General features: G+C 41.0%; 1 protein-coding gene across 6 annotated transcripts in view; it reads right to left on the minus strand.

Annotated features, from left to right (window-relative positions):
• The window catches only part of LRRC3B (leucine rich repeat containing 3B), a 234,364-nt gene that overhangs the window by 24,397 nt on the left and 197,673 nt on the right, over positions 1-12,294 (minus strand). The window contains exon 2 of one of the 6 annotated variants that reach the window (XM_083825923.1): positions 4,375-4,439. The exons of the other annotated variants lie outside the window; for them this stretch is intronic. The gene's annotated coding sequence lies outside the window, so the exon portion shown is untranslated. The remainder of the gene's footprint in view (positions 1-4,374; positions 4,440-12,294) is intronic. 6 annotated transcript variants of the gene reach the window in all.

A 12,294-nucleotide genomic window follows, 5' to 3' on the forward strand; every position in this document is an offset into this window, starting at 1 on the left:
TGCAAACTTCTTAATCACTAGCAAGATGCAACAGAATATGCTCTCTGAAAAGCACCAATTTCTCAAAAAGCATTTGGATGGCTTCCTTTTGTGAACTGAGACTTAATGCTTCACGTTCAATCCATGCACACCATTTTCTCCTTTTTTTCCCTAAATTCTAAACATTTTTCCTACTCTTACTTCTCCTGAGATTCAGTAGTGACAGTTTCTTCCTTACACTCCTACATATATTTTGCACAAGCTGTTAAACAGAATTAGCCCATGCTTCTCTTTCATATCAGCCTCCATTGGCCAAATTTTTTTCTGTAGAATGTCATCCAACAGACTTCACTGTTGCAAAAGCTCAACAGCAGCCAGACTGTTAAATAAAATGAAGAAGGAAAGTAACTGCGACAGTCCAACATACAATCGGACAGAAGGCTGTCTTTCCTGTGCTCTGACAGACACTAGTAAACTATCCTTAGAAAAATCCCAGTTTTGAATCTCACCTTCCAACTTCTAACTTCTGCAAACAGCTTGGCAGCCAGGCTGAAGAAAGATTTTGCATACTACGGTCATGCAGGCCTTCCAAATGGCCCCAAGAAGTGTTAACTAGATGAAGACTGGTCCCATGTGGCTAGCAGGAAAGTGGTATGAACACAGCATTTGGAAGACAGGTTGAGAGTGTTCAGTGTTAACTCTTTATGATGCTTTTAAGGGCTCCATAAAGGCACCACTTATAAGCAGATAACAACAAAAATAATGCCTGGTATCACTTGGTTGTTGCAGTCTGCACAATACTATAATCTGGGTTAGTTCTAAAGGATACCATCAGCAAGAGCACCGGCTGAGACATCTGCCTAATCACAAAAAAAGATTCTTTATTTACCCTGAGCATAAAGATACTCTTCAAATTCCATGACAGCTCCTCACTGCAAATTCCCCCTTACTGTTCAAAGCCAGCAGATAAAAATTTGAAAATTGAATTGCCTAGATAAAATCAAGCTTGTAATCTTCATACACCTAGCAAAACAAAAACATTAATATAAGCAAATAACCCGCATGCAAAAAAAAGAATTACAAAAAGGCAATATCATATCCTGATAATTCATTCAGCTGCAGTCCACTATGATATTTTTAAACTGTGAATAGGAACAACCAGTTTTAAGGCAACAATCTAAGCCGTAAGTGCTATTTTTTAAAATTAAATAAAAATATCAGCAGAGATACCGAGAAGAAAAAAGTGATATTGGAAAACTGACAGATTCTGGGAGATAAAACAATTCATGTCTGAATGCCCTTCCTTCACCATGTGTTAGGACCACATGGCAAGGGGAGAAAATCAACATGTGGGGCATCTGAAACCCATATCACAGAACAGAAGAAACTGATGTATAATAAAGAAATAATCCATTATGTAAGTGCTGATTTATGATTAAATCTGGAGTCACACTACTCCTTACTGAAAAGTTCTCTGGTACAGGATCCATGGGGAAAATGGTTTAATTCCCAGTAAAGATGTAGTAAGAGGAGCCTATCTGGGATATATTTAATGCTGGCCTTCATACTGAGGGTGCAATTCCAGGAATAAAGAGTTAGTCACCGAATCTCCCTCCACCACACATCTATTCATCTCTCACTTCTCTTCTGCATATCCTGCTCTCTGGAGACAGGCATTCACACCTTTGGGATGCTGCTAAGTCACGTGGGGACATGCCACGCAGAAAACTGCTCTTTCGCAGAAAATTCCAGGAAATACAGTGGACATCCCACTAGGATTACTTTCTTTACATGGATTTCCATTGTCTGTGAGTTGGGTATCTCTGGTGGTTTCACTACACTGCGCTCCTGAACATAAGCACGACTCTGGTTCTGCACACCCTCACTTTTCTAATGCATACTAGAAATGGGCAGAGAATATCCTACCTCTACTGCACACACTGTGAAGCCCAATGGAGGCATAAGAAAAAAGATAAATGATGTTTAGAAATGGTTTAGTCACAATAACCCTTTTTTTCTTTTTTGGTAAAAAGAAACTTCTCTGTGGAATTACAGTCTACCCTGAATGTTGTAAACATTTCTGGTTAGCTCTCTACAAAAACCCACCCAAGAATGGGTGCAACTATCCAGTGAGGGAAGGGAATGACTCAACAGTCTGCAAGCTGAACAACAGACCAAACTGTAGATACAGACCAAGGTAAGCTTTATAATGAATGGAACACCAGTTTCTAAATGACACCTCTGGAGAAAGCAGTGTAGGACAGCAACTCGTAAACACACCTACCTAGCTTAGCTTTAAAAAACAGAGAGGGAACCCAGTGGACCACTTAAAGCAAAACTCCATGGAATCCAAGGGGGAAAATCTCCCTGAAAAAATGTGGAAAGCAGCTGAAGAAGTTCAATTCCAGCAATACACACCTCTGTAACTAACTTGGTCAAGCATTGTGTCCTATGTTCTTACAAGTGTCATAAATATCAAAGATTAGGAAAATGTCATTCTTTAATAAAAAATTACTTCTAATTAATGTAGAACTCTCAGTTTTACCACTGCTAGGGTTAGTACAATTTTCCTCACAGAAGGAAAAAAAGACTATAGTGCTAATGCTCTCTCATTTTATATTGAAGAAGTTTCTTTGGCTAAGCAAAGACAGCAGACTCATGTAAAATGAGAGTGCTTCCCACCAACCACACGGATAAAAAAGGCTCAAATTCTCTTTGCAGTCTTGCTGGTCTAAATGCAAATAATCTAGTCAATAACGTTAGATTTCCACCAAAACAACTGAAAGCAAAACGCATCCCAAGAGATCTATAGTCTGATTACTGATGATAAGCTGAGAGAGCACAGCCCCAGCTGCTCAATATTACACCAAGAAAGAGGTGGGAAGGTTCAGAGAAAACTGCACATATTGGTTTCACTTCTATTCACAATTTACCCCTGCTATTTCACTCACCCACTCTCTCTTCACCAAAGCATGAAATGCCAGTTGCTTAGATTTAAGCTGTTCAATATTCAGCTACTGCCATTACAAATTACTAAGTAAATTAGCAAAATGCCACCATTCCACATAATAACTTCATGCTAGCCAAATGTATATTTTTGGATGCTTCACTGCCCTCTCCAACTCTTCTGCCCTCCCACCTCTGAACAAGCCACAGCACCTGCACCAAGCTGCAGCTCTCGCTCCTTCCCCGAGGCAGCATGCTCTTCCCTGAAGACCACTGTGGGTGCACTACACACCATGGGTACTTTTCCCCCAAAGCCCCACCTGCACCTATACCTTTCTGAGCATTGCATCCCATGAATTACCCCTTTAGTTACTGCATGCTACGTAGACCATGCTCACCACCCTCCTTTGAACCCTATTTGTAACCAGTGGATGGCTGCCTGAGTTAGCTTAGCCCTCAGTGAGGGAAAGAGAATAGGAAGAAGGAAAGCCTGGGAATAGGGACTTTATCTGTGTTTTTCAGGAAACTTCCTCACCCAGTGACTGCTGGCTCAGATACAAGATTCACAGGTTTAATTTTGGTGGCTTTCTCCCTGCTAATACTATTTTAGCTCAAACATGCTGTAGCACATTGTGCACTGACTGTGCTAGCCTGGGTAGGGTGAAAAAGCTCAAAACACACTGGTAGGAAAGGTGAGGACTTCATTAAGAAAAAAAATAGATACACTGAGTGCTCAAAACTGGGCAGTAGAGGATGATATGCTATGTAGGGACTTCCAACATAAACCAGCAGGTCCCAAAAAGGATACAGTACTACATTTTTGTATCAATACCTCCAAACCAATGCTTCAATAAATTAATAAGAAGGTAATTTTGAAGGACATAAAGACTAGTTCCATTCCTCTCCAATCTGGACCTGCTTTTTTTACCTACTCCTTTTTAAGGTAGCTCAGCTTCCATCTCTGCTTCATGGCTTCTAATCCACTTGTTCCTAATTTTAAGTATTTGCGGCCTGGAAGATTTAAAAACAAAGGGTAGGTGACGAACTGAAGGAACAAACAGTGGCTGTGGAGGAAGCCCACTGCAGGAGCTGGACCACCTCACTGGAGGGCAGGGTGGAAAGCAGCCAGGGGATGTCTCCCTCCTGTTCATGAAAAGACAAGGGGCTGTGAAAGGTTGTTTTCCCACCAGATTGCGGCTGTATCACACCTACCACGCAGTGATCTAGAGCACCCCTGCCACACACACAATTAAATTCCGTCCAGCCACTGCTGACCACCCCCAGCGCACAGCACATGGCACGCTTTAATTTAGCATTAGCAAAATACCAATAGCCCCTGGAGAGACTTGGATTTAATTCCACACCAAAAAATATGTTCAGTATACTGGAAGCAAAGCAGCAGCAGCGAATGATAATTATTAATTGTCAGCCCTTTGATCATTTTCATACCTATACCGACTGTCTTGGAAAGGATAGCTCCTCTTCCCCAACAGGATTACAGTAACAATATTTTTCTGAAAAGGAAGAACATTTCAGATTGCAAATGTTAGCTCTATATTTCCTTTCTAAACTGTTCATATTCTGGAAGCAGAGGAAACAAAATTTCGATATGTAAAAATGCAACTCAAATATTTTCAGCAGCCCAGCAAAATCCTCTTGCACACATTCTTGAGAGTTAAAAAACAGATCCGCTGCGAGGCACAGCATGTACCTCATGGCAACAGTGCAGATTTATGCTCCTGTTCTCTGGGAAGTCACTGGTATGTAAAAGGATATGATTGGCTTTACAGGTCAAGGTAAAATCCATTGTCCTGGAACAGACCGAAAATGCAAGACAAATCTAGTAGTCTAAACGCATAGAGCTACTGGAAGGGTTTCAGAGATAGGGTACATCACCGCTGATTTATACAGTTTAAATGGCACAGTCAATTCCTTTCTTTGCATGCTCCTCCATTTGACAACTTCGCATTTTGGTTTATATTTTCCTTGCTTTTCAGCCTTTTTGGAAACTCACACAAAGGCAAAAGATGTCACATTTCCCCTGGAACAGAATTGGCTTATGACACACTGTATAATTCCAAAAATACATAATGTATTAATTTGACACACTCCTGTCATCAAGACTAATTTCTAATATCTTCTTTTCCAGATACAATTAAAGTAATTCTCCGCCTCAGCCATCTAATTTGTATCACTTGCAGAGTGAGAGTTTCTTCCCACTCTCCCCAAGGACCTTCACATATGAGATCCTAAAATCAATGGGGAGAGGTCTGCTGGAGCCTCTTATTGCACTTAGTATGTTTTTACCCCAGCAAGTCACTTTTACTGAGAGCTGCTTTTCTCAGCCAACACGTCGTATTTCCCCCCCCATCTTTTCTTGACTATTTTTTCCCTCTTTTTCTGTGCATTGGTGTTTCCCCAACCCTTATGTTTCAGTTACCATTACCTTGGTTGTGCTTTCTGGATCTCTGTGTCCTGCCTCATTGTCAGCACCAGACTATCATGCCTGCTACAAATTATCTAAAATTTTAAGAAGGATGACAGCAGTGATCCTGTACAATACTCTCCAATTCTAGGAGTCCTGTCTGGCAACTGCTCAGGTAGATGCATAAAACCTAAATGTGGCATTTTCTGTAAAACAGGTGTGCTTCTGCTATATAAACTTTATGTCTTTCTACCTTCTCTAGATTTACAGCAGTTACTCTTCTGAGATAAAAAGTCAGGGACAGAGGGAGATGGGATATCTATATATATTGAAATGCTGTATAAAGTCTTCTGGGGGACAATTAAGTATATAGTCTGTATCAGAGATCCACCTGCTTATGGGTTCGTGAGTTATACACCAGCTCAGACAAGATGCCATTTCACCTTCACAACAGACCTCACTTGGTTAAATATTACATATATCTAGCAGAAAGCAGAATTACTGCCCAAGGCACCATTAAAATGCAAAAGACCTTTTTTTCTCCGTTTTTTCTGCTTCCCATAATACTGAGCTACCCCTGCAGTGACCTAAGATGAGGTGACAGCTGACTTGGAGGGGACAGACACAGCACTCTCAGCGGCACCACAGGCAGTGCTGTCACAATCTGACCTGGCAGCTCTGTCCTTCCCTTATCTGCCTCATCACATATCTTTTGCTCCCTTGCATCCCTTAATTAAATGTACACACACATCAAATGACCTGTTGCTTTTTCTTTTTTTTTTTTTTTTCCACAGAACATCCAAACATCAAATTCCCTGGTTTCAGAGTTTGATAGAGCATAGAATAACAGGAGGAGACCCCAAAACACAGGAAACCCACCCCAAAGAGTAGCATGATGTTGCTGACATCAGTCTTGCCTCTCTACATCAGCTCTCAATTAAACTACCAAAAGAAAAGGAAGCTTCCCAGAAATATAGATACTGGCCATTATTTTTCATAGCCTTCTATACGCAGCCATTTGCACTTGTGAAAGACAACTCCAAAACATTATTCTGACTCTATGCATCATCAAATCAAAACAGTGAAGGTAATGTACCAGCATACTCCCTTTTCACCGCTTCCTTTGACCATTCAGAGATGTCTGTGAAAAACACAAACCAATATTTTAGGCTGGTTATTAGGAGAAATTTCTTTGCTGAAAGGGTTGTGCGGCATTGGAACAGGTTGCCCTGGGAAGTGGTTCAGTCACCATCCCTGGAGCTCTTCAAGAAATGCCTAGATTTAAAACTTAGCATGGTTTAGTGGTGGACTTCAGTACTCGGTTAACTAGGAATAGATGATCTTAGAGGTCTTCTCCAACCTGAATGATTCTATGATATTCATAATTTTAAAGATTCCCTTTCCATGTCCTCTGTCATTGTGTTTTGCTCATGGTCTCATCATCAAAAATCAAAACACCATTCACTGTCATGAATCTGCATACCCTGCATATAAAGGAAAATATTTTTGGATCTGGTCCAAGTGACCTGGCTGTGTCACGTAACCCTATAGCAATCTTATGAGTTCTGGCTGCAAGGAAGAGGTGAAAGCAAAAACAAGTGCTGGTAGCTGCTGAGGACACCTGTGGATTAACTACATAGCATTGCATATGCGGGCTGAGGTTGATTGTGCTTTTCCTTCCCATGTGCCTGGTCAAGCAGGCCAGCTAAATGCACACAGTACTGGCATGGAGATTTGGTGTTGGATGTGCTCTTTATACCATATACATTAGCTAATTCTACCAAAAATACCTCCAATTCTGTCCAACACAGAACAAATAAATGGAGCTAAAGGCCACCACCAGGCTGGAGAAAATGGCCCTGACTTGGGCAAGAAGCTCTAAAAGAAATAGGAAAGGCTGGAAGATGTCTTCATAGAGTCAAACAGACTCTTAGTCATGTCTTTGTTAGCAACTGCTGTTCTTCCGCTAACTTTGCACAACAAGGTATGTTTGATGCCTGATTTTTCAAAAAGATTAAAAAAAAAAAAAAGAAAGAAAAATCATTTTGTAGCTTAGGCTAGTAAAGCTATAAAAGCCAAAAGCCTCAGACTATAGATTATCCTTTGGTCTACCTCATTACACACCTTGTGTGGCAATTTATTATGGGAAAATTTTACCTAATTAAATTTATTATGTATTGATTTTTTAACTTATTTAATTAAAAACTTCCCAAACTATGTAATTTATTATGGCATGACCATTGTTAATGAAGCTCACAAAAGGTACTGTTGGATAACTTCATGTAAAGGTGATGAAGCAGAGCAGAATGAGGGATTATGTTTTCAGAATTCTGATGCAAAAAAGCCTGAAATAAATGCAAGTTGTGAGCATTTGGAACAGAGGGTGTTTTCATTGTAATTATTTCAGACTGCATGCTGATTGCAAAAGATTAACATAAATAGGAGTTGTTATTGCAGAGGTTTCTATTCTTGCTAGGAAATCCCTTGAATATAGGAAATGGAATTAAAAACATGAAGGCTGTGTACCACAGCATCATAATTTCTGTTCTATTATTTTTTTCTACTTAGATATACCAAAATAAAACATAAATAAAACATCTTCAGATGTCCTTGAAGGGAAAACACCACTTTTCTCCAGTAACATGACAAAACATCAAGATATAACCTCACAGCCCAGGAGCGAGCGTTTTGGCAGATACTTGCTCTTCCCTCCCAGAAGTGCCCTTACATTACATGGCATGAGGCTACCCTCCAGAGCCTACAGTTCTAGCTGCAGGCCATGCAGTCAGTACAATAAAAAACATAGCAATTAGCAGCTTTTAACTTCCTCTCCCCTCCATTCACAACAGTTAATTGGACACATAAACAATTCACATCTAATTTCAATTATTTTCTACTCCCTTTCCGCATTAAGCAGTGGCAAAAATTAATGTACTACAATGCATTTAGTCTGGAAAAATAAAAGTCTTCTTTCTGATTTTTTTTTTTAAATAAAAAACAGAAGTAGATAAAAATATCTGATGATGGTACTGGAATCATGTATAATACATCTCATTACATCGTTACTTCACTTTTTATAATTTGCCTTGTTGTATCACTAGGTTCACAACATACAAAAACCAAGAAGAAAAGTAAATGGCTTAAGGCTGGGTTCTTTGAATGTGTGATGAGGTCTATTACTGTAACACTTTTGGTTGGTTGGTTGGTTGGTTGGTTTTAAGGAGAATTAGACATCTATCCAAGCTCTTTGGTTATTTGTGTGCCAGCTGTATGAAGTACAGTATCCTCTACACTCGCAGAATGTAAGAGTCAAAGTTGCTACCTGTTCAAAGGAGAGTGGCTACAGTGATCAGCATAATACCTCTCTGTAGGCTGCACATTATTTTCTATTGTTCTGTACTAAACATGACACAAATAGGTCATAAGGAGCTTTCCATACATAAACACGCCTCCACATATGCTGTCTTGCAGTCTCACAAATGGCATGACAGTCAGCCACACCACCACTGGCCAGACCCTAGACCTTCACCCGTCTGCCTGGAGACCAAGGGCCTGTGAGCAACTTCTCTTTATATTCTTCAGCCCCGTGTTTGCTCTGTACTGGGTGGTGCCAGCAGCGGGTCAGCCCTAAGCCCAGTTTTCTTGGCCCGGGGAGGAACTCTGCTACCTCAGACTTGCTGTGCTGCGGGGCCATCACGCACCAGGAGATGGGGTTGGGACTCCGGGCACTGCCACCGCCCGCCCCAGCCAGGAGATGGGCCTGGCCCCTTCCCAAAAGACATCACGCCGAGAAGGAGGGAGGTCACACTGTGGCCAGCAGCTTGAGCACTGCCATGGAGCATGTCTGTCTCACAGCACAGACACTGCTGTTGTGCCTAGCAAAGGCAGTTTTAGTAGCAAGCTCCACTGACAGCATAGCACATCTCATAGTCCAAATTTGTCCCTCTGTTTCAATGTTATGAAACAGTTCCATCGACTGCAGATCGGGTACAGCTTTAAAATAAAATGTACTAGCACAAAAACAGCAGCCCTGTCTAACATTTACAGAGAGACTTTCAGCGCAGCGGATCTCATGAGATTTTTTTTTTTTTTTTAAGTCTTTCCAAGCCAACTGTATAATGCCACAGGTTTTCACAAGTGTAGCTAATGGCAGAGTTTGGGTCCCTGCACATATGATTTCTCCTAGTCACTACTAACTGCAAGGGGTGAGCTGCTGACAGAGCATGAACATTACAGAAAAGGGGAAGATCTGTTGCAGTGGCAGAGGGATTCACCACAAGCAGGACACAACCACTGGGGTTTCAAAAAAGAGGGAATGAACGATAAATAAGAGAGAATTGCTCCTTCTGGAACACAGAACAGTAGGGTTGCAGCAGAAATTTTACCATACATGCAGAGGGGAGGGAGGATTTATGGGCACAATTACAAATTCTGCAAATCCTTTCCAAAGGACTGTCCTTGAACGAGTGAAGCAAGATCCCTATCTCCCCAAACCAACTACATCACAGGGCTCGGCAGGAATAAAATGCATTGTACAGCTGTCACTTTTATCATTTTAAACAGAATCTTGTTTTAGTAGCCTGTCAGATGACAAGGGTAGATATGAATTCAATAGATAATACTGAAGACCAGAAATAGTTATTTCAAATATTTTTATATTGCAAGTTAGAAACAATACTTCACTTCCCATTTGGATTTATGGTGTGTCCAAATCAGTATGATTATTATCCATTCCTAAGGTGCTTTCATTATGATTTTGCATACAACTGTCACAAACTGAGACAGCATGCACATTAAATCTGCACTTACATCTGCTATGGTTTACACCCACTTTAATCAAACCGACTTCAGTGAGCTCAGATTTATGCAGGTTTACCTCAGATCTCTAAACACAAGTGATTCTCAAGCAAGAAAAGCAATACTGATGTTTCCAAAACAAATAACAATCTAATGACAAATGGGAACACCTCTGAACAACCCCGGTCTTGGATTTGAACCTATAGACTTTCCTGTGCCTCCTCTTCCCCATAAAAAGCCCCTCTGAAGGTGATACCTTTTAGACAGGGGAAAACATAGCTTTCAAAAAGCAGCAGCAATGAAAAACGAAGAGAGAAAGATAAAAAGAAAATAGTAAAAAGGTTAGGGACTGTAAACACTCTCATAAGTGTCCAAATATTTGCAAGGAAAATTACACAAAGTTTGCTTTTGATTAACTCACTACACTGCTATACTACAATAAAACATTTCTTCATCCTTGATTGGGAAACACAGAGGTGCTGCTTTTGTTTAAGCCTTCTGAAGACTCTTCTAAACTACCACCTGAGAATACCTTACCTTCTGGTTCAGAATGGCCATTTTCCCTTGAGAAAGGAAAGACACACCTCCCATTTCAGACCTCCTAACCTGACTCGCGTCTTCCAGAACTATTTTTCTTGGTTGTGCCAACATCTCTGATGGACTTTGTTCTTTAAACATGACTTTGGTCCAGAGAAAAATTGGAACAAAGATTTACAAGGTCGGGACAGGGGGAAGAAACACCTGGCAAGTTACAGATTTTAGAACCTCATTGCACAACTATCACAGGGGACTCCCTCACTACTGAGATCAGTGAAAGCTCGCCCATGCACCCTCCCCAAAACCACGCCACTAAGGGAAAAGATCTGAGCACTTTTCTCAGTAAGGTTTTAGAGGAGATCTCCTGGAGCCCTGAATTAGAACCTTGTGCAAGCCACGACAACTAAAACATCTTCAACTCATACTGTCAATATTCACGTTAAAAACTCAAATGGAAATATTCTAGAGCACAGTAAGCATAGTTTGGCAGCAGCAGGTACTGACAACAGGTCATGATTCTCTTTATACTTTGGACCAGTCACACATCCAATAAAAAAACTCCTCGTTTATAGAAAAGTTCAGCCTTTAACTTGATTTTTAAGATGCTAACTTCTCAGGGAAGCCTGTGGCTCTGAGCCTTTTACAGAGAGACAGAGCTCCTGTCTGAGAAGCTTTCCTGGGATTAGGGGCTCCACAGCTTGCCGCTTGTACCAGTGTCTATGCGTCAGCCCTGACTAATCCCCATACCCTGTTCACACCCAAAATGACAGTTTTCCCTGGGACCAGGAATACACCTCCAACAGGCCTGCCAAGAAAATAACTCTAGGCTTAACAAGGAAATGCTTTACCATTATCAGGAGGTTTTATCTTTTACCTCCTGGCAGAGATTTACAAATCTTACATAAAACGTTTCAGCATGCCCTGATATTTCTGCCCTCCTTTTCTTTAGCCATGTCTTCTTACACAGGTATTTGATCTGGTACATCCCTCTCAGGTCTTCATAGACAGTACTGCCCTCTCATCCCACCCCTAAAGCTGACAAATACAAGCCCACTCCAAGGAATACTGACCCCATTGCATCTGGTTGATTATTGCTAAGAGGCTGGCTTTTACGTTTGGTTGGTTTGGGCTTTTTTTCTGGTGATGGCGTTGTCTTGTTGTTGTTTTTGTTTGTTTCTTTGTTTTGCTTTGTTTTTTTCTGGATGGGCAAAGAAATGGATTTTCGCCTTCAAAGGAACCTGCACTTCAATAGAGGTCAAACACCTAATCTAAAAAGCCAAGGCTTTCGCCAGCAAGAGGAACTACAGCACAGTGTAAGGACTGAAGGTGAACTTTTAATGTCAAGCATAGTCCCTGGAGTAAAAAGCTGTTCCCCAAAGCAGTGTTCAGGCATGCTCATAGGTGCATCCCACCCTTGTGACAGCAGGGCTCACCGCCCATTTACCCTTACAATGCTGAAATCAAGCTTCCAGCATCACTGCTGCTGCAGGGCAGCAGGTTACCTGACTTTCAGCCCTGTGTTTTCTTTGCTTGTTACCACAGTTGTAGTAATAGTAAGTAACAGAATAGTAATTTTCTTCTTATCATATTTGAGGAATTCAGTGTTCCTC

This window comes from Anser anser, assembly GCF_964211835.1.
Source record: "Anser anser genome assembly, chromosome: 2".
Classification (NCBI taxonomy): Eukaryota; Metazoa; Chordata; class Aves; order Anseriformes; family Anatidae; genus Anser; species Anser anser.